Source organism: Crocodylus siamensis, chromosome 2, assembly GCF_052110815.1.
Source record: "Crocodylus siamensis isolate JL-2025a chromosome 2, ASM5211081v1, whole genome shotgun sequence".
NCBI classification, from domain to species: Eukaryota; Metazoa; Chordata; order Crocodylia; family Crocodylidae; genus Crocodylus; species Crocodylus siamensis.
This window is the reverse complement of record NC_143396.1, coordinates 177,241,166-177,261,579: the sequence shown is the minus strand read 5'-3', so window position 1 is coordinate 177,261,579 and position 20,414 is coordinate 177,241,166. Positions and strand designations below refer to the sequence as shown.

Sequence of the window (20,414 nt, the reverse complement as noted above, 5' to 3'; positions counted from 1 at the left end):
CAGAGAGTTGTTCTGGGAGGACATAGCTGACTGACAGACTGCAAGCAAGTTGCAGGGGTTGCAGAGAGCTGCAGGGGAATTCTGGGGGACAGCTGTAAGAAGAGGGAAATAAATCTCAAAGGCTAGGGAAGGACATTACACATAAACCAGTTTAAATGATCAAAAACTGGTTTAAACCTTTAACAGAACAGATGTTAGTGGACTCCCCTCTTGTCAGCACGTAGGCGGAAAAGGATCTTGGAGTCATCATTGACTCCAAGATGAACATGGGCCGGCAGTGTGGGGAGGCAGTCGGGACGGCCAACCATACCTTGTCACGCATCCACAGATGCATCTCGAGCAGGGCCAAAGAGGTGATCCTCCCCCTCTGTGCGGCACTGGTCAGGCCGCAGCTGGAGTACTGCATCCAGTTCTGGATGCCGCACTTCAGGAGGGATGTGGACAACATGGAGAGGGTCCAGAGGAGGGCCACTCACATGATCAGGGGACAGCAGGGCAGGCCCTATGAGGAGAGGCTATGGGACCTGAACCTGTTAAGCCTCCACAAGAGAAGGCTGAGGGGGGATCTAGTGGCCTGTTATAAATTAGTCAGGGGGGATCAGCAGGCATTGGGGGAATCACTGTTCCCCCGAGCACTGCCAGGAGTGACCAGGAATAATGGCCACAAGCTGGCAAAGAGCAGGTTTAGGCTAGATATCAGGAGGCGCTACTTCACAGTCAGGGCGGCTAGGATCTGGAACCAACTTCCAAGAGAAGTGGTGCTGGCTCCTACCCTGGGAGTTTTTAAGAGGAGGTTGGATGAACATCTTGCTGGGGTCGTTTGACCCCAGTATTATTTCCTGCCATGGCGGGGGGTCAGACTAGATGATCTACTCAGGTCCCTTCCGACCCTAGAAACTATGAAACATAAACCAGTTTGAAAACGGCTGAAACCGGTTTGAGATAAACCTGGTTGAATGTAGTATCAGACTTAACTGATTTGGGTCAAACCAGTTTATGCAAAGTCTGTCCCAGACCCCATGCTGGTTTAAGGTAAGCCAGACTCTCCCAGCATCCCGGCATGCTCTCTGGGCTGGGCAGGGCTCTCTGCTCCACAGCAGGGATGGCCCTTCCCCTCTGCTCCCTGGCTGCAGCTCTGGCAGAAACTTGCAGGAACAGCAGGGTCTGCTGGAGAGATTTGGAGATTTGGACATAGACAAAGCTTTAATGTTTTTTCTACATACCTCAAGGTATGAGGCACAGCTTCTGAACGCTGCAATGCTAGGGTGGATGGAGCATCCCACAGGAGAGTGAGGGGGGCAGTCCCTGGCAAGCTTAGCAGTAGACCCAGAACTGGACCAGAAGCACTTCCAGTCCATTTCCAGGTCCGTGGGGGAGCACGCAGGGTCCCCCCTGTGCTCCCTGGCTCAGCAACTGGTGCCTCCTGTGTCTGGAGGGGCACCAGGGATCCCCTGTGGCTGATCGTTGAGCCAGGGGGAAGGGAGGGGCCTGCGTGCTCCCCAGCAGACCCAGATCCAGGTTCGCCACCAGGCACATGGTGGGCCCCACCCCTGCACTCCTGTGGGATGCTCCATCCATCCCAGCATCATAACGTTCATGAGCCACATGTGGTACCTCAAGGTACGTAGAAAAAACATTTAAAGCTGTGTCTATGTCCGAATCACTGATTCTCCAAATCAGCACTGAATCTTCAGGTTTGGATTCAATCAAATCGAATCAGGGACAGTGATCCGAATCAACGAATAGAATCATTGTCCCTGATTTAGGCTGAATCCGAATCTGAATCTAATACGGCACATTTTGCACATCCCTACTTGTTTCTCAAAATCTCTTGCTTCTGGATAATCACTCAGAAGCACAACTTGTGAAGAAGATGCAGTGTGATGATAAGTTGCCCTTGCCCATAGACTCATTGGTAAAACCATCCTTTAGCAAAAGAGAACAAGGTTCAAGTAGTTCTGAATCAGATTTGCCTCGATCTGAATCTGAAATGGAACTAACAAGTAGTGCAAGTGATTCCACAGATGGTGACAGCGAAACTGGAGGTGCCGCAATGACCTCAGTGGAAGAGAGCTAAACTCCGTTGAAGTAGATGAGTGGATAACCATGGTATATCATGCACAGTTGTTTGGGTGTGCTAACATAGTGTGTCGACAGTTTTCAGTGCCTTTTTTTCCTTAAATTTAAACAAAAAATGTAAGGGAAGTACATGCTATTGTGTATTGTCTTTACATTTTTACAAGTATTCCAATAAAAATAATTTCTTTCCACATAAAGCTTTGAACTTTTTTGAATATAACACTTAAACCACATTAAGTGTGCTGTATTTCATTTGATTAGGAAAAAATATTTCAGTTCAAATAGTTGTGGCTACTGGGACATAAAATTAACATGGGGGTACTTTTTTAGCTTTGATTACTAAATATAAGTCAAATAAACAGGCTAAATCAGATCTTGCTCTATTTAGGGCTTTGGAAAATTGTCCAGAAACTTTTCCAATTCAAAATTTTCTGGAAAACCCACATCTCTGGCCAGGATTGCCATTTTCTGTATGTATGTAAGGCATCTATCACAATGGGGTCCTAGCTTTTAAATATTCCCTCAGTATCAAAATTCAGTAATAAAACAGCAGCAACAAACTGATAAGGGCAGCAACTCAAATTAGCCATATCCAGGAATAAGGAGACACCAAATGATAATGAAAGGAGGCAAATTTAAAACTGATAAAATGATCTCTCTCCCCCTCCCCTCCTACCTCACAGGGTACGTTTAGACAGCGGTGACAAGATCCCCCCATGGAGCAATAAGCCACACACTTGCTCATCTGCACCATGGGTTCCTCCCTAGAAGTGAGGCGGGGAAGATGTCCTGGGGGCACCCCTGGATACCGTGGTCAAGAAAGACCTGGTTTTCTGGCATGCTCAAGAGATCCTTGATGCCAAGGATCATTTCCAAGACTGACATACACAGAACAAGGGACGTAAACCCTAGTTCAGGGGGCAATTATTTCAGGCAGAGGGCCGCTTACTGGGTTTTGGCAAGCCATTGAGGGCCACATGACAGGCAGCCAGGGGCAGATACATATTAATTTTCTAATTTTTTTAGGGGCCCCACAGGCCAGATAGAACGGCCTGGCACGCTGCATCTGGCCTGTGAGCTGCATTATGCCCACTCCTGCTCTAGTTTTATGGTGTAAATCAACTCTTAGGGAACTCGGAGGGAACTTTTCATGGGGCAGGTAACTCAATAACTACCAAGTACAAGGCTCTTTGAACCTTCTTCACAAGCTGCAAGTGCTGGTTGCTGTTAGAGGCAGGATATCGCACTGCCCTGATCTAGTCTGGTAGCTCTAGTGAGCCTCAGCTGGTTTATGAGCAAGTCATAAGAGAGCTTGAGCAGCAGATAGAGACCAACAGGAAGGGAATGCTGGCAGCATCCAGGGTAATATGCCAGATTCCAGCAGTCACCACTAAGCAGAGGTGAGAAGTATTCCCAGGTGCATCCATTCTGCTGCTCACCTGTGCTGACGGACATAGGACCGCAGGAATGGCCACCCTGCTGCTCTGATGCCATGTGGCCAGTCCTAAGGTGCAACAACTAATCTCTGCCTGTGGCCAGCACTAATTACTTCAGAAACTATGTGACAGTGGTGGTGGGATAGATAATCTGTTCTCAGGGTAAATTCCCTCCTAATAAAATAGTAGTTAGGGATAAATCTGCCTCATGAAGGAGGTTGGACTAGAATACCTCTGGACTTCCAGCCCTTTCTTTTCTATGAGTCTCATCCACAACAGCAGGAATTTGGCTTAAGCCCTGGTGTATAAGCATTTATACTCCTTCCACCAATTTCGCAATTATTATAAAATTTGCTGATAGCTATGGAGTCCTATACACAGTGTAAACTTATTGTGCAAGGCAGGAGTGTCCTCAACCATACTATGCTGCTCCAGCTGCTTCCAAAACTAGAAGCGGGTTAGCTGCCTCTGTATGGCGTTGCAGAGGATTAATTAGGCCTGCTGGGTGACAAAACCAATTGGCCATCCCCAGATAAATGGGCGTGCCTGTGGCACTATGTAGACACAGCTACACTACTCCCAGCTTAGAAGACAGCCCACATCCTGAGCAATACAGCATGCTTGAAGGTGCTGCTTCCCAGAGGGCACTTTACCATAGTGACTTGGCCTGGATGTCCTTGTTACCCACATGTCTAAACCCTTTTGGACTCCTGCATAGCACGTGGGTTCTGTGCTGTCCTGTACCAAGGCTTTATGGGCCCAAGGCACATTTCATGACCGTGTATCCCCTTTTACTATCCTCACATTTGTCACCTTTTGAGTTCATAGTCTATCCTGTTCTCCTTGGGTTAGAAGATCATAGTTGATATGGGCTGGAAGGGACCTTACAGATCATCAGGTCCAACCCTCCTTCACTTGGGCAGGAAAGACTGCTGTGATCAGATGATCCTGGTAATCAGAGGTTTCCAGTTTAGTTCTTCCACACTATTCATCATTTCCTTTGTCAGGATCACATCCCTTCTGCTTCACCCTCTCCAGGTTTGCTCTACAAAATTTTCCCAGCTACTATGGAAAGATGTCTTTTCACATGTGGTCTTCTAGCACAAAAAAAGGCTCCAGTCACAGTTAAAAGCAGCTCACGTGCCTGGAAAAACAGTGACTCCTTGCTACGGGCATGAGTGTGTTGTAGTTGGTCATTGAAATGTAACCAGAAACCTAACATATTCTTGAGAAAAAGGTGTCTTAAAAAGCTCTTTCTGCCACCTGGGGTCTTAAGTATTTGTGCACATTAATAGTCTTGAGAAGCACAAATAATGCTGCCTAGGAGAAAATTTGAGGAAGCATGAAATTTTGTTTTTCTACCAGATTGAATGCTATCATCACTCGGTGATCACCCCAAGGAGCTAGCCGTGAAACTGCCTCCAAGGGAGGGGTAGCAAATGCCACTGCAATGAGTGTTCAGTTGTCACTGCTATAGTTTCCTGAAGACAAAGCTGCACTAAGAGCAAAGTGAGATGGTTGCTCAGGGGGAAAATATTAAGTCAAGGCTGAAAGGGTGAAATGCCTCTCTTTGCATGTATGTGCACATCGCTCCCTGAGAAAGGCCAAGCTTCAAAATGCTACATTCACACTGATTTCCTCAAAGCTAAAAGCCAGAGAGAAAACCTACTCGGGGAATCCCTGAGGTTAGGTGACTGCACAAAAGGGCTTTTTTTTTTTTTTTTTAGGCACGCGACTATAAATCAGGAGGTCAGGGTTCAATTCCTAATGGTTCCACCATCATGCTGTAGGACCTTGGATAAATCACATATTGCCCACCACCTTTTTACGATTCTGTGTAAATACTGTGGATAACAGATTCTACACATAGACAATTCTGCTTTTGAGGGAAGGGGAGAGATAGTAACAGTAATAAAGAAACTGGCAAGAAAATATGGATACTGACAACACACCTCTACTTCCCACTGCCTTGACATTATCCACACATATACAAACTGCTGTACTGATGCATTATGCACCTCCTTTGCACTGGCATAGCTGACTACATGAGGAGCAAAACATTTGAGCCAGGTACAAAGACTACGTGCCTTCCTTAGTCACAGTGATTGATGATGATGAGAAAGTTAATGATACTTTATTCGCCCATCAAAATGTTCTTCTCTCTGGGCGAGTAGAATTTAACAAAGAGGAAGGGGAAGAGGAAAGGTCTTGTGTTAGGCTCTATCCCCACAGTCTCCAAGTTTATGCCATGCAGCGGGGACAAGCTGACACATAGCAAAGTGGTGCATCTGTTCAGTTATTTAAAATAGTGCAAAGACAGCTGCCAGCTTTATCAAGAGCACCCTGAGGTGCTATAAAAATGCCACAGGCCATGCATTTGTAAAATAAAGGTGTATAAATTGCATAAAAGAAAAATGTAAAATTTTAGAGTATGGCATAATCTTATACAATAGATTATTTTGTGAACATAGGGAGAGAAGGAAGGGATGATTACTATGATTTAAAAACCCTGGCCAAGATTTTCATTAGTGATTAATAATTTGGAGTAATTAGAGTAATTACTATTTAAAAACACTGGCCAAGGTTTTCATTAGCGATCAGTGATTTGGAGCGATTAGAGTTATTTCTAAAGAACCATATAAGAGTCGGCCCTATTTAATTCCACAGAACTTTCCCATAAGGGTCTGAATAAGATGATGCTTAAATGGAAGAAAGATTAAAACAGTCTCCAGACTATTTCCATGGTTTGAAAAGCGCCTCAATTTTTTCTCACCCTCCCACCTCAACCAGTCTTAATGGCAACATGAAATCAGGTATTCAGACTGGTGGAGCTCATCTGGTGGCAAGATCCCTGGGACAGTACTCATTAAAAAGAGGTTCTGATTGCAATAACCTCTCATAGTTCATAATGCTTAATACCATAAACGTAAGGAATGTATGATCTTTGCCACCTGGCCCAGGGCTGGTAGTGAAAACAGATAAATCCTTAAACAAAGGGGTTCCCACCCCCAGGGATAAAGGAGTTGCCCAACACTTCAAGTTATGATGACAGCAAGGATGGGCACCATACAGAGGAGAAGAGAAGAAAATGGAAGATCTGGAAGAGATGCCTGAAGGAAACAAGGATCTTAGACTGTGTTAGCTATTCCAACATATAAAGGCCTCATCGGTCACCAGACAGGAAGCCAATTTGTCTTGCACCAACTTCACTTAAGCTTTTACAGTGGTTTTTGGCCTGGAGCAAGGCTGTCAAGCTGTGAACATCTGAATGAGGAAGATTTAAATTTTAAAAAGAGTAAGCGTATTCCAAACTGCATCACAAAAGAAAATGTGCTTTAAAAGCCACCTTTTGAACAATGTAGAAGCTGCTAAATCTGCACAAGGTTCTATTCAAGTTGCTTAAAACTTGTTGAAAGCAGGCAGGAAAGGAGTAAAGTATAGAGGCACATGCCTTAGGGTTGTTGGTTGTAGTTGTGTTGGTTTAAAGACATAGGCAGACAAGGTTCTTTGGGTAGATGAGAGATCTTTTATTAGACCAACTAAATAATTGGAAATATTGTTCTTTGCAAGCTTTTGGCCACAAACACCTGACTCCTACCAGCACTTAAGCATTTCTCTTGCATCCCATATACTTCCACAAGACTACTCAAATGAGTAAAATGACCCATGCACTTCAGTGTCAGGAAGAGGGCCTAAAATTGTACATTCGCTGATTTGAGGCTAGGCTGGCTAGGGTGGAAGAGCACCTTAAAGGATTTTCAGAAATTGAAAGCTGAGCTCTGGCTTTAAGCTGCCTGAATATGGGCACTAGTCTGGTGTCCTTTTCTCTCTCTCTCTCTCACCCTACGCAAATTAGTCAAATATGTAATAAAATACCTGTGCCCTAAAAAGGATTACAGGATTGTTTTCTAATTACCAACTGCCTTACAAACTATGAGAGCAATAAAAACTGGTAATCAGAAAATGTAGAGCAAGAAAGAGGCAGTACAATCAGCCTGGGTGCAGGCATGGACAGAAAGGGTGGATGTGTCCTCATTGTTAACTTTTGTCTGTGCCATAAATTCAACATGTCACGGGAGTCACTCAGCTTAAGAAACGGTGACAATTCAGTGAGCATCACATATTGTCATCTCGCCTCCTTCAGCTGTGCTCCTGCCAATGCAAAGGAAACTGCCTCTTCTATGAATGCCTTTTATCCAAGAGGAACAGGAAATGGAGATCTCTCTCTTTCAGCTCAAGAGGTGCCAACAGTCAAGCAGTGCCCAGTGCTGGAAAAAAAGAACACTGAGAGCCAATAGAGGAAAAATATAAGGGGAAAAAGGCCAGAGACATTAATCTCTTGCATGCATTAAACAGAGTTTTGTGATAAAGCCAGTGTTGTTCCTGCTGGTCGCAAACAAGGGCTGAGAGTCTGACTCAGAATTGAAAGAAGGCACCCCCACAAGCTGATTTCTTCTCCAAGTATCAATCCCTCCTTCTTGTTTGCTAATTAATAGCTGCATTTCCCCCGCTGCATGTTCTGAATGAGACATGGGGCTAAGTATTATATCAGCCCTGCCGCTGAACCATATCAGCAGAGTATTAGCAACTGGAGGATTGCAAAGTCTCTACACATGTTACTCTATTTAATTTCTCTGCTTAAAGACACTCAGAGGAAAATCACCCATAATGAGCCGCTCTCTGAAAAGGGCCACATGAAAACAGCTCAAAGGGGATTGCTGTGCTCACTGCCTGAAAATAAAAGTCAAAGGGGGAGACTGCTCCTAGCCAAAGCCACCAAGGGCACTTGTACACATGACTAAGGGTTTAGTCTTCAGGGTTTTATTCTATGCCCCCTAAATAGAAATGGTAGGTTTTTAATTGAAACTCCCCATTTCAATTTTTGAATGGCCCCTGAGCTGCAGGGGGTCCTGGTCCTTTCCTATGCAGCGGTGGCACCCCGCCCCCGGAGTCTCAAGGGTGAGCTGCTAACAGGCCAGGTGCTGCTTCAGCTTGAAGGCATCGCCTGGCCCAATCCAACTTTTCCCTGAGCCTGTCCAGGAAGCAGTACCCGGAAGGCTTCCAGCGGATGGGCTCAGGGCAATTGGATCAGGCTGGGTGTTGCCTCTGAGCTGGGATAGCACTCGGCCTGCTAGCAGCCCACCCAGGCAGCCCCAGGAGGTGCCACTGCCATGGAGGGAAAGACCAGGGTCACCCACAGCTCAGAGGCTGCCCACCCCACCAGAAGCTTGTTCCTCAGTCACAGCAGAGGCACACAGGCACTGCCAAGAAACAAAAAAAACTGCTTCTGCCTTCAGCAGGCTCCTGTGGCTGGCAGGACAACTGGTGCCGTCCAAGAATGGGCTGGCTTGCTCCTGGGACAGTACAAGAAGGTGGCAGGAGGGTGATTGCAAGCAATGGATCAGACGCCTCTGAGCTCAGGCAGCACCCAGACAACTGGCAGCCCACTCCTTGTAGAAGAGAGTCAACAAGAAAGCCAGTGATATGTCGCCTGGCTTTCCTTGCTGGAGGCAGAATCCACATGATATTCTTCCTTGTGGATTCTTCCTTCCAGTGCCCTGGGCAAGATCCCTGCTCCTTTTCTAGCCACCAGCAAACTCAGCTGCCCTCATGTCGAATTCCCACACTCCTCCAGGAGCAAGCCAGCCCTATCGTTGGCAGCCCCAGCCCTGCTGGCCACAGGAGTGGCGAGGGGCCTGATCATTTTTTTCTGCAGAAGCTGCCTGCCTCTCCCATGGCCGGGGGGTAAGCTGATAGCTGCATCATTGCAATTGGCAATGCTGCAAACTTATTTAAAACCCCCAAAACTCTTACATGTGTACAATGTGACATCATTAAAACACACAAAGTGATATTTTTGTCTTGTATACATGGTAATGACATCATGTGTACAAGCACCCTAAGTTCTCAACCTTTCCTGCTTCAATCAAAAGAGCCACTCCATAAGAGGGACAGAGATATTTTTATTGTTTAACCCTAAGGGACCAGATTGCCAATTGGTATAAAAAAACATCACTTCACTGACTTCAGAGAAGCTATAGTGATTTACATCAGCTCAACTTCAGGCCTAATATCCCACTGCTTTATGCAGCTTTAGTCCTCCTCAACCTTCCCCTATGTCTATGTCTCTGAGACAAGAGACATGAAGATGGATCAGAAAAGAGAAATGATACAGTATCCTGCCTATTAGTACAGCAAATAGCTCAGAAAACTTGTGCTAAGTAATCTTTACTGTGCTATCTGCGTATCAGAAGTAAAGTCAGCTATAGCAAATAGGAAAACTTGTACTAAGTAATCTTTAGGGGTACACCGATAGAGATTTTTGTGTCCAATAGCTGATTTTTAAGGAGGCATATTGGCTGATACCGATCCGATTTCCAATACCAGCCTAGCAGCATGGAGAGCAGTTTTCAGCTGGTAAGTCCGGTGTGGAGGAAGGTGGGGGAAGGGGGAGGGAAGGGAAGAAGGGGAAAGGGCATTGGGGGGTGCAGATCAAGGCTCCTGAGGTGAGGAAGGTGTGGGGCTGGGGCTGGGGCAAGCGCTGCCCAGCTGGGGCAGGCACGGGACAGAGCTGCAGCTCATTCGGTGAGCGGGCAGCTCTCACCACTACAAGTCGCTCGGCTAGGAGCCACTGATCCATCAGCTCATCCGACACTCGCCTACCTGTCCCATGGCTCCCACTGCTGCTCCTATTGCTCGTCCAGGAGGGTGTAGTGGGGGAACATTTGCCCCTGGATCTACATGGGGTGGGCTGGGGCCGGGGCTGCACCAAGCTTTTCCTGGCAGGTGCTGCGGTGGGATGGGGGATGAGCCTGGGGCAGCCCTATTCCAGCCTCCCCCACCCTGCCCCACACAGATCTGGGACTTCCAGGCAAGTGGCAGGAGCAGCAGCAGGAGCCACAGGATGAGCAGGCGAGTGCCAGATCAGCCGCCAGACTAGCAGCTTCTGGCTGAATGGCACACAGCAGTGGGAGCTGCCCCCTTGCCCCCACCATATGAGCTGCATCTCTGTCCTGCACATGTCCTCCCCTAGCTGGGCGGCACTTGCCCCAGCCCCAGCTCCAGCCCCATGCCTCCCTCACCGTGGTGGGGGTTGATCTGCCCCCACCATGCCCCTCCCCCCTCCCCTTCCACCACACCAGACTTACCAGGTAGAGGCAGCTCTCCATGCTGCCGGGCTGTGCTCCTCGCTGCCTGAGCTGTGCTGCGGCTGCGCGCATGCACAGGCCATTTATCGGCCAAATTATCAGCGGCCAATTTCCAATATAGTAAATTTTCTTTATATTGGTGCCGATCCGATATCAGACTGATGTATCGGTGCACCTCTTGTAATCTTTACTGTGCTACCTGGGTATCAGAAGTTAAATTAACTGTAGCACATAGGTGGCAACTAAAATGATACAGTACAGAGTTGCTGAATGCACTGACTGCAAAACAAAATTGGGAGGGGATATGGAAGAAATAGCTTTCCAAAATGCTAGTCACCAAAAGACAACTGCAGTTGTCTTCTGGTGTTATGGTACACTATCGTCCAGATACCTCCAATCATAGCCTGGTGATAAGGAAAGCCAGGCAACATACTACTGGCCTTTTTGTCGACTGTCTTCTACAAGAAGTCATATACAAAAGCTCCTGTGTATGAGTCAAGTTTGCTGCCCACATAACATACCCAAGACAAAAGCAAGAAAATTAAAGAGTTCAGCCATTTCACAGCATGTACTGTTTGCCCCTCCACAAAGAGGAGCACATCTTCCTATGACACATCACAACTACTGTAATACTGCATACCATGCACCATGGCCTAATCTCTTCTCTTCTCTACCATGGCTCGTACACATCATAAAAAATGTGTGTGGTAGCTCCTGAACAGAGCTGATGTTTTTATGGTAACTGGCAAAGCAGGCATTACCCTTGGTATGGTTTCCCATTAACCCTTTGCTTTGTCGTTAATTAGACATGCACGTGCTACTTAAGTGACTAAACTCTGTGTTTTAGGAGTTTAAGGGACCAGCAGACACAGAAGGCAGGGGTCCAGCCACACTCACATCCGAGCAACAGACAAACTTCTCTCAAGATCCAGCCTGGTCCTGCCTCTCACTCACGCTTCCTCCTTTAGAACATATTCTGACACACACAGACACATGCACGCATGTGTGTACATACACGGTCACACATAGAGGCACAAAATATTTTAGACAAACTGTCTGTTTAAAATGCTGCCCACTGTATGAGAGCTTCTTCCTGGGAAAGACTTGTCTACTGGGTAGACAGGAACAAATTGAACTGTCATCGCTCACTGCCAGAGCCCCCTATAAATAATGTCACACTTTATTTTTTTTATTTATTAAAGTAAATAAATATATAAATCATGGTTCCCATTCTGTATTCTGTGGTGGGCCATAAATTCCAGTGTCACTGGTTGATTTATTCATCTTCAGCAACCTTGTTCTGACTTACATTCTCTTTGAGACGCTCCAGCAGTAATAAATCTAATGCTATTGTAGGGAATTCACTTGCTTAAAGGCAATGCAACCTTCCACCACCACAATCACCATCACCCTTTCTGTCTTAGCATTCCTGAAAAAATTTAGTAATGAAGAAAGAATGAGTGTAGGTGAGAGTCAGGCACTGAGTGGGCAGATGAAAAGTAAGACTCTCCCATAGTTCCACTGAAATAACTGACGCTTGGGAACCAGACACCGAGCAGTCAGCATGATCATAAGTACAATTAACACTGGCTTTGGAACTTGCACTGTGAATGAAAGTGCACTTTTCTTTTCTTGCCTCTGCTACCATAAATATGCAATGTAGTGTATATGCCACACAGTAAACGTAAAAGGAAGACAGAAATAATAATAAAAAAAATCCATACACAAATTTACACGTTGAAGAGAGGCGGAGAGAAAGATTGACCTCATGTGGCAAATCCTAATCTCATGGCCCAAAGCATATCTGTAAGGGGCTCAGAAACTAAGATAATTTAGGATGTGTGAGAACTGGGTTCAGTTCAGCATGAGCTGGAGCTTTTCTTATCCTTGGGCATCATAATGGACGCAGTACACTAGGCTGCCACTGGGGCTAGAGACATACATTACACATAAACCAGTTTAAGTGATCAGAAACTGGTTTAAACCTGTAACAGATCAGAAACTCAGTGCACATAAACCAGTTTCAAAATGACTGAACTGTTTTAAGATAAACCTGGTTGAATGTAGTATCAGACTTAACTGATTTGGGTCAAACCAGTTTATGAAACTTCTGTCTCAGACCCGTTCCTGGGTCAAGTTAAATCACAGTCCCTCATCATCCCAGCATGCTTTCCAGCCCTGGACTGGGTTGTCCTATCTGCTCCAGCAGAGAAGGGTTGGGGGGGTGGGAGAGAGAGGCAGGGCTTCTCTCCCAGGCAAACCCTGGCTGGGGTCTGGAGCCAGGGAAGGAGGGTTAAATTTCCCTTCCCCCAAGTACAGAGCTGTCCTGCCCTGCTAAAAACTTACTGCAACTGTGGACTACAAATCCCAGAAGCACCTGAAAGCAGGAAGAGGAAGTGAAGAGCAACCTTACACAGTCCCGTGGCTGTGATTCTGGACTGCAAATCCCAGAGATCTTGGGGGCAGCAGGAAGAGGAAGTGAATGCACAGCCTATGCTAGCTGCATGCCAGAAAGCCATGCTCTAGCACCTCCCCCCCCCGTTTCTGGAGTGAGCCACTGCAGGCATGTGGCTGCATTTCCTGAATCAGAAGTGAATGTCATTCCAGGTGTTTCTCAGTTTAATCCAGGGGTGGGCAATTATCGGGCTGAGGGCCGCTTACTGAGTTTTGATAAGCATGACAGGCAGCCAGGAACAGATAAATATTAACTTTCTAAATTTTTTAGGGGCCCTGCGGGCCGGATAGAATGACCTGGCAGGATGCATCCATCCCACAGGCCACATTTTGCCTACCCCGGTTTAATCTCTGCAGCTTAAACTAACCTGAAAAGACTGAATTGATCCAGCCTCGGGCTTTTTGGCTGTCTGTACTTAGCCCAGGAGGCCAGAGCACTTCTATACCCCTATTGGAGTCTTTGCAGTGCATGGGCATGAGGATGGAGCAGTAAGAGTGAGTTGCCCAGGTCTCCATAAGATGAAGTTCAGAACAGCCTATGGAAATGGGACATAGACTCCCTGCATGCATTCTGCTATTACAGTCCCTCTAGCTGCCTCTGCTCTTCCTTTTCCAGACCTACAAATATGCAAGGTGGGTTCTGAGCCTGGAGGAAGAGCAGGGGGTTCTGAGGTAAAGAGATGAGATCTTTTCTGCTGGCTGGAAATTAGGGAATTCTGAGTTGGCTGAGGTGAAATCGAAGTTTGGATAGGGGAAGGAGATTAAGAGCCAAGGGGACATTAGAAGGAAAAGATTTGGGTGTGAATTCTGAGCTTCTGAAACCATGAATAAAGACTTCAGCTCCACAAAGGGACAAGTACAGGTGTGCTGCAGTGCAACAGCGTACACAGAATGCTATAGTTGCTGACCAAGAAAAGATATGTTGGGTCAGCAGGCATGAGTGTGGACAAAAAAGGTTAGTTTGTCACATGTGCATTGGGGGTGGACAGAAAGGCACAAAGGGCCAGAGAAAGAGAAATGTTGCTTTGTTCCATCATGGAAGGGCTAATTCATTAGGGGGATGCAGCACAGCAACGCATGGTTGCTTTGTTTGGCTTTCCTTTTCCATTCTTGATATTGTGATATCCTTTCTTAAGTGTTCAGAACAACCAGTGTAACCACCATTTCTGATGCATCAACATGCTAATTAGAAGTTACACTGTTGGATGCTCTTTTGGGCCTGTCTCTTCCTCTTAGTGGGTCAGTGCAACAACAAATGGCTCAGGAGCAATGAGCTGGGAATGGCACTTAGCTATATGATGATCACTTCAATTGGTACCCTGAATAATGCTGTTTTAGACAGAGTGCTGATTATTTCCTTCTCACACACTATCTTATTTCTTTATTCTCCACCATGTTCTTGTAGCCAGATGTGCTAATGGATGGCTGTCAGATCCAGCCTGGTTCTATGTTTATGGAATGGCTGGATATAATTCATTTACAACTTTATTTTTAAGGAAATCTAGTTTATATTCCAACATTTAATAAGTCACAGCATGTAAAGATGAAAGTCCCATATCTTCCTCAGGAGCTGGCATCAATGATTTTGAGTGCCTACCTTAAGAAACCTGAAAACGGCCAGATCTTTAAAGAGTAGATCCTTTGAAAAGTGTCTCCGGCTGGGCCCTCAAAAACCAAGGCATACAAAACTGCAAATCATTTTTGAAATTCTGGGCCAAAAAACAAAAATGTCTTATGGATTATTGCTTTATTTTGATCAGGAGCAATCTTATAGGTCATGTCTCCTGTTATAAAATGCTTATGAATGTTCACCTAAGTATGCAATTCACTTACAGATGATTATAATACTGTTATTTCATACTTCAGTACTTTGCAATAAACATAAATGGTGCCCTAAGGGACTTCTAGTTAATCCATATCTCTTCCACTCATGTTCATTTTGAAGACCTTGGGACTCAACAGGAACCCTTCAAGTCCTCTCATCCTCAAGTTCAGTGACCTCTCAAGGGCACTATCTATTTTACAGTGGCTCTCCTCAGTTCATGCATTAGATTCTGGAGGTGGGAGGTCATCTTAGTGATTTTTCTTCAATCGCATGGTTTGCAAAGCCATTCATCCAGATCCTCAAAAGCTCCAGGATGAGTTGAGGCACATAGGTGTCTGAAGGTTAAACATCCCATTTGACATACATTGCATTGGCTACTTGCTCACTCGTAACCAGAGCTCCTAAATGGATTAGCTTATAACTGGGGAGATACCGAGGCAGGGGAACACATACCGCTGATGTCAGGTGAATCTAAGATACTGTTCAAAGTAAGGAGCCAAAGCAGAAGAACTGACTGCCCCAACTCCATTGCTGACTTGCTGTGTGATCCTGGGCGAGGTACAGCCTGCTGCTGTGCTTCGCTTTCCACCCTGTAAAATGGGGGTAATAATACTTCGACACCTTTGTGAAGTGCCTATAGATCCCCAGACCACAGCTGCTGTGTAAATTCAAGGGATTAACAACATATTGCATCCTTTCATAACAGCTTTTTCACATCATAACATGACAATGATGTCTCTGTGGCACACAGGGAGCATTCATCTGAAGCTACCTGTGGGGTTTTTAAATTTCATTTTCTTTAATTTCAAGAGAAAGCACATTATTTCATGCTCATCTTAATTCCACTCCTGTGCCACCTCTCTGAGGTGATATATTTGAAAGCATTCAGCAGAGGGCAAGTGTTTTCCTATTATATGGACAGTATCACATAAATAAAAAAAATATTTATAACCTCCAAGTGACCAGGCTGGAAAGCAATTTGAGACACAACACACGTGCAGAGCCCTCTGCAGACCACCGCTTCAGAGCCACATGAAACAGGCCTGTGTTTTATGGGGTGCTGTAAACAGCAGCTAGCTATACAAATCTCAAGAAACCAATCCCCAAACTGATAATTTTCTCCAGCAATCAATCTACTGCAGCCAGTTCCAGCAGAGACAATTTAGACTGAGAAACTGTGGAAACAGAAATAATAGAGGCCAGTGCAAATTATAAAGTGCCAAGGCCCCAGGGCCTAAGGAGACCCAGGGAGACCTCTGTAAAACATTACTCTAATAGCCACCTGCCTCAAAGTAGTTTTTAAACACCTCTCTCTCACTCTCACACTTGTCCATACTTGTTTTTATATCAACCAAAGAATCAGGTGGATAAGCTAAGAGTGGATGAGACCGATGAGATCACCCTGTCCAGCCCCCTGCCAAAGTATATATTCGCACAATACGGCCTGTGTTTTCAGAAGTGATTAGTGGTTTGGGGTACCCACCTTGAGACACCTTAAAAGAGGCCACATTTTGGCGGGTGGTGTGAAGGAACGAAATGCTCAGCGCTATCTGAAAATCAAGCCCTTTGACCATTTGAGCACCCCAAAACAGGGGCACTTAGGATAATTCGTCATTTTGAAAATTAGGCAGTAAGCATGTGCATGTTCGCATATGCATGTGAGTATGTATGCTTATGAAATGCATATACTATGGAATACATTAACAATTTATTTTAGCAAAAAGCCAGAAGAAGGGATACAGTTGATGATTTATTTCATTAAAATATATTTCCCCTCCATCTCCTTAAAACTAGTCTGGTCCTTATACTGCTCTGATTTACCGCTAATGACTCACACACAGCTTCCAGTGATGCCACTTCATGCCCTCAGCCTTACAAAGAACAGCTGGAAGCAAAAATCCGAAGAGGAGCTATCACTTGGCTGGAAAACGGGGCTGCAGTCGGACACCAGCCAGAGAAGCAAATGGACTTCTGCTGATGAGCTTTTTTATTAAAAAACAAAAACACGAAAAAACAGATTGTCTGGCTGAAAAACGAACAGGTGGCGACTCCACTTTTAATCCTATTTTGAAGCACAGCCCTCATTCAAGTACACATACAAATGCAGGCTGAACCATAAAAACACCACATCATCACCATCAATTACACCAATCATCATAATTTCTCATCATGAGCTACGGTTTTCAGTTTCATCTAGACTCAGAGACAGGAAAATGCATGGTGCAGCGCCAGGAGCGATATAAAGCATGCTGCATATGATAATAGGGTGCAGGTTGATGCTGCACTTTCAGGACCTCATCGCTCCTAATTAACACATGCGCTAAGGAGAACGGTGCAAGTCTCTTTGTAAACCCTTGCATGTTACTTCTTTTTTTTTTTGATGGGGCATATTTATTGTGGTATTAGAGGTGGTTTTCAAATATAAAGTCTTTCTTGTGGGACATAAATGCTGTGCAGCTCTGCTTAGGTTAGCACAAAGGCCATTTACATTGCAAAATTCTGCTCTCAATGTCCAAAAGCAAGTTTTAAGCGTCTGCTTAGGATGACCTCATTGGAAAACTGAGCTCCTTATCATAAACTAGAGTGGGGGAGGGATTTTTTTTAAATCCTCAGTCTGAGCCTGGATCTGTTATGAAACAAACGATCAGTGCTGGAACTAGTGTTTGTAGTAATAGGACTCCTGTGAGGGAGAGATACAGGCTGAAAATAAAGGGAAGGCTGTTCAGGGAAAACCAGCAGGCATTGAATCTTTTTAACCACCAAGGGTCACTGTTGACTCACTCAGCTGAGGAATCTGCAGGAGATATACTTCTGGTTGTAATAATAAGGAACAAACAGCCTTCCACGTAGAACTGCCTGCTGGTCAGTAACACATGTCTGTTGAGATTCAGTGCTGCTCTGGTAGACCTGCACGTGAAATAATACCACATGGAATAGATCAGAAACTCCTGCTCCAAAACTAAATGCATTGGCCTGATCCTCACCTCTTGAGGGACAAGCCCTACAGTAAATCAGAAGGACATTAGCTAAGGATCTGATTTTTCATTCCTGCATCTTGAATAAGCCTGAATCTGAGCCAGGGATGCAAAAATTTGTTTCTGATTTTGCATCCCTTACCAGAGTACAGAAAGGACAGTGGGGTGACATGGAATGCTTATCCTTCTTGCCTTCTGCAAAAAAAACCCCAAAACCCACCCTTTCCCCTGCTCCCTAATTTACTCTTGTAAACGCTGTTCACCAATTTCAGGGTTTTTCTTTTTTAAACTCTCAAAGCTCCTCCTGCTCAGCTGTCCCTAGCAGACCTACCTATTAAGCCCAGCCTTGCATTGGTCATCACTTGCAGCAGAATGGCTAGCATGCCATCACCTCATTTAACTGTAGTGAAAAAAAGGGAGAAAAAAAATTCTGTGATCATGGGCAAAATTTCTTCACCACTCTATGCCTCAGTTTCCCAGTCGGTAAAGGGAAGGAGATAATGGGTTCCAAGGCTCACTGCTAATGGCTTCAAAAGTTAGTGATGTACTGTGCTGTTCCAGCATCAATATAGTGTATATATGCTTCTGAATTTATGTTTTCTTTAGTGGAATTGTGAAGCAAAGAATTGACTTTAGGACCAGAAATGTGCCATGAGAAGGGAGGGTGCAGTACTCCAAGTGGAGGAACAGGTATGATGCAGAACAGGAAGGAAAGAAGAACAGAAATGGGGACTGAGATAAGATTTTTATTCATACTCTTCATGTACATTTGTGGTCTTCTTCACTTCCATAATGTTGGAGCACCCCCAAGAACCCATCAAAGTTTTCAACACTATATTAGACGTAAGGAATGAAAAAATATGTGACTCACTCAGAGCCACTAAGAAAGCTTGTAAGATGCACAGAAATTCACCATCAGGCCCTTTAATTATAAGACCATCCTGTTTTTTGCTGTACAGGCTGGTAGCAATATCTGTTACTATGATTGACACTTCTCAGGACATGGAGATGAGGCATGTAGACAAGAGGTTGGCTGAAGGAGAAAAACACAGATTAGGTGAGGAGCTGGAGGCATGGGAAATGAGGCCAGTTTAGTAAGACAACTGAGGATAAGGAACCAGAGAGCAGGGTGAGAGAGGATCCAAACGTAGACAAGGAGGTAGGGGCCTGAGCAAGAGACTGTAATGAGAAGCCCAAAGCTTGAAAACTGGGAGTGATGAGAATGAGACTGGGACAAGCAGAACAAGGTGACAGAGACGGGACAGAAGGGGCTGCACTTTGTGAGGAGGGAGAGAGGGTGCAGAAAGGGAAGTAACAGGCAAAAAAAGTCCACCACAAGAATACACTTCCCTGTGCAGCATGGAGTGGAACCTATGGTACTTGGGTCTCACCATTGCTATGCTCTCAACAAGCACCTAGAAAACCCTCTGGCAAATGTCTCATCCTCTTCCAGGGCCGATCGATAGAGGATGACAACCTGCTACTGCTATCAAGTACTCCATTTGCTCAAGTGACAGAAGTGTGTGTGGTAAAGGCACAGCTTTCAACCTGTCTAAAGAACCATGTGGGTGTCAATAAGATGCTACAGAATGAAATCATCATTTATTCAATTTGATTTTTTTTAAAATCCGGGAAACCTCTCACCGCCCCCCACCCCCAACCTCACATGAGTAAACACCTCTATGTCTAAAGATCCTTATGGTTGCAAATTCAAGCCTTCAAAAGCCAGGAAATGCCAAAGGTAAAATGCTTTATGCAATCTTCTTGGCCCTTTATGCATATGTATTATGACACAGCCTTTAATTACCTGGTTATATACCGTTTTCCAGGACCTAGATGCATTGAGTGGCTAGGGTGGACCTGCCTTGCAGATAACGCAAGGCACTGTAATGTAGACAAGAGGTTGGCCCCTATAGGACTCTGCTTTATTTGCTAACTAAGCTGAAAGGTTTAGAGTGAATGAGAGACAGGAGTGCAGGAAAAGAAAGTATGGTCTATCAAGGCAGGTCAATGGTACCCTAGAGAAGTGGATTCTGTCCCTGCCTCTCCCAACACTTCATTAGAGGATGCTCAGCAGGTAAATCAGAGTCAGTAAATGACAGAGGTTTGTGAAGCATTCAGATGCTGTGATGAACCCCCTATAAAACCCAAGAGGAAACTGATCATTTGGTCTTGTAGAGGAGGGATTGACTAGCATGTGGTAAGGCAGGCACAGGGCACATATTAAACAGCAAAGAGAAAATAAAGAATCAAACAGCTGCTCCCTAACAGGGTGTCTGCATAGAGCAACCAGAGGTGTGGCTTCAGGACAGTAGACAAACTCTGGCTAGCAGTAATCTAGTTAACACAATAACATGAGCTAGGGCTGGCAAAGCAGGCTTGGTATCCTGTGCATGTTCAGACTTGTACAGCCTGCCCTGAAGCCCACAAGGACCCAGCTCTACTGCTATCATTCTCTAAGGGAACTACATGAAAGTGAGCTCATGTACACCTACAT

At 45.3% G+C, this 20,414-nt stretch overlaps 1 protein-coding gene across 7 annotated transcripts in view; it reads right to left on the bottom strand.

The window, feature by feature from the left end:
* The window catches only part of TSPAN4 (tetraspanin 4), an 861,113-nt gene that overhangs the window by 626,654 nt on the left and 214,045 nt on the right, over positions 1 to 20,414 (bottom strand). Inside the window, exon 1 of one of the 7 annotated variants that reach the window (XM_090032441.1) lies at positions 17,724 to 17,837. The exons of the other annotated variants lie outside the window; for them this stretch is intronic. The gene's annotated coding sequence lies outside the window, so the exon portion shown is untranslated. Of the gene's footprint in view, positions 1 to 17,723; positions 17,838 to 20,414 lie in introns of those variants that run through there. 7 annotated transcript variants of the gene reach the window in all.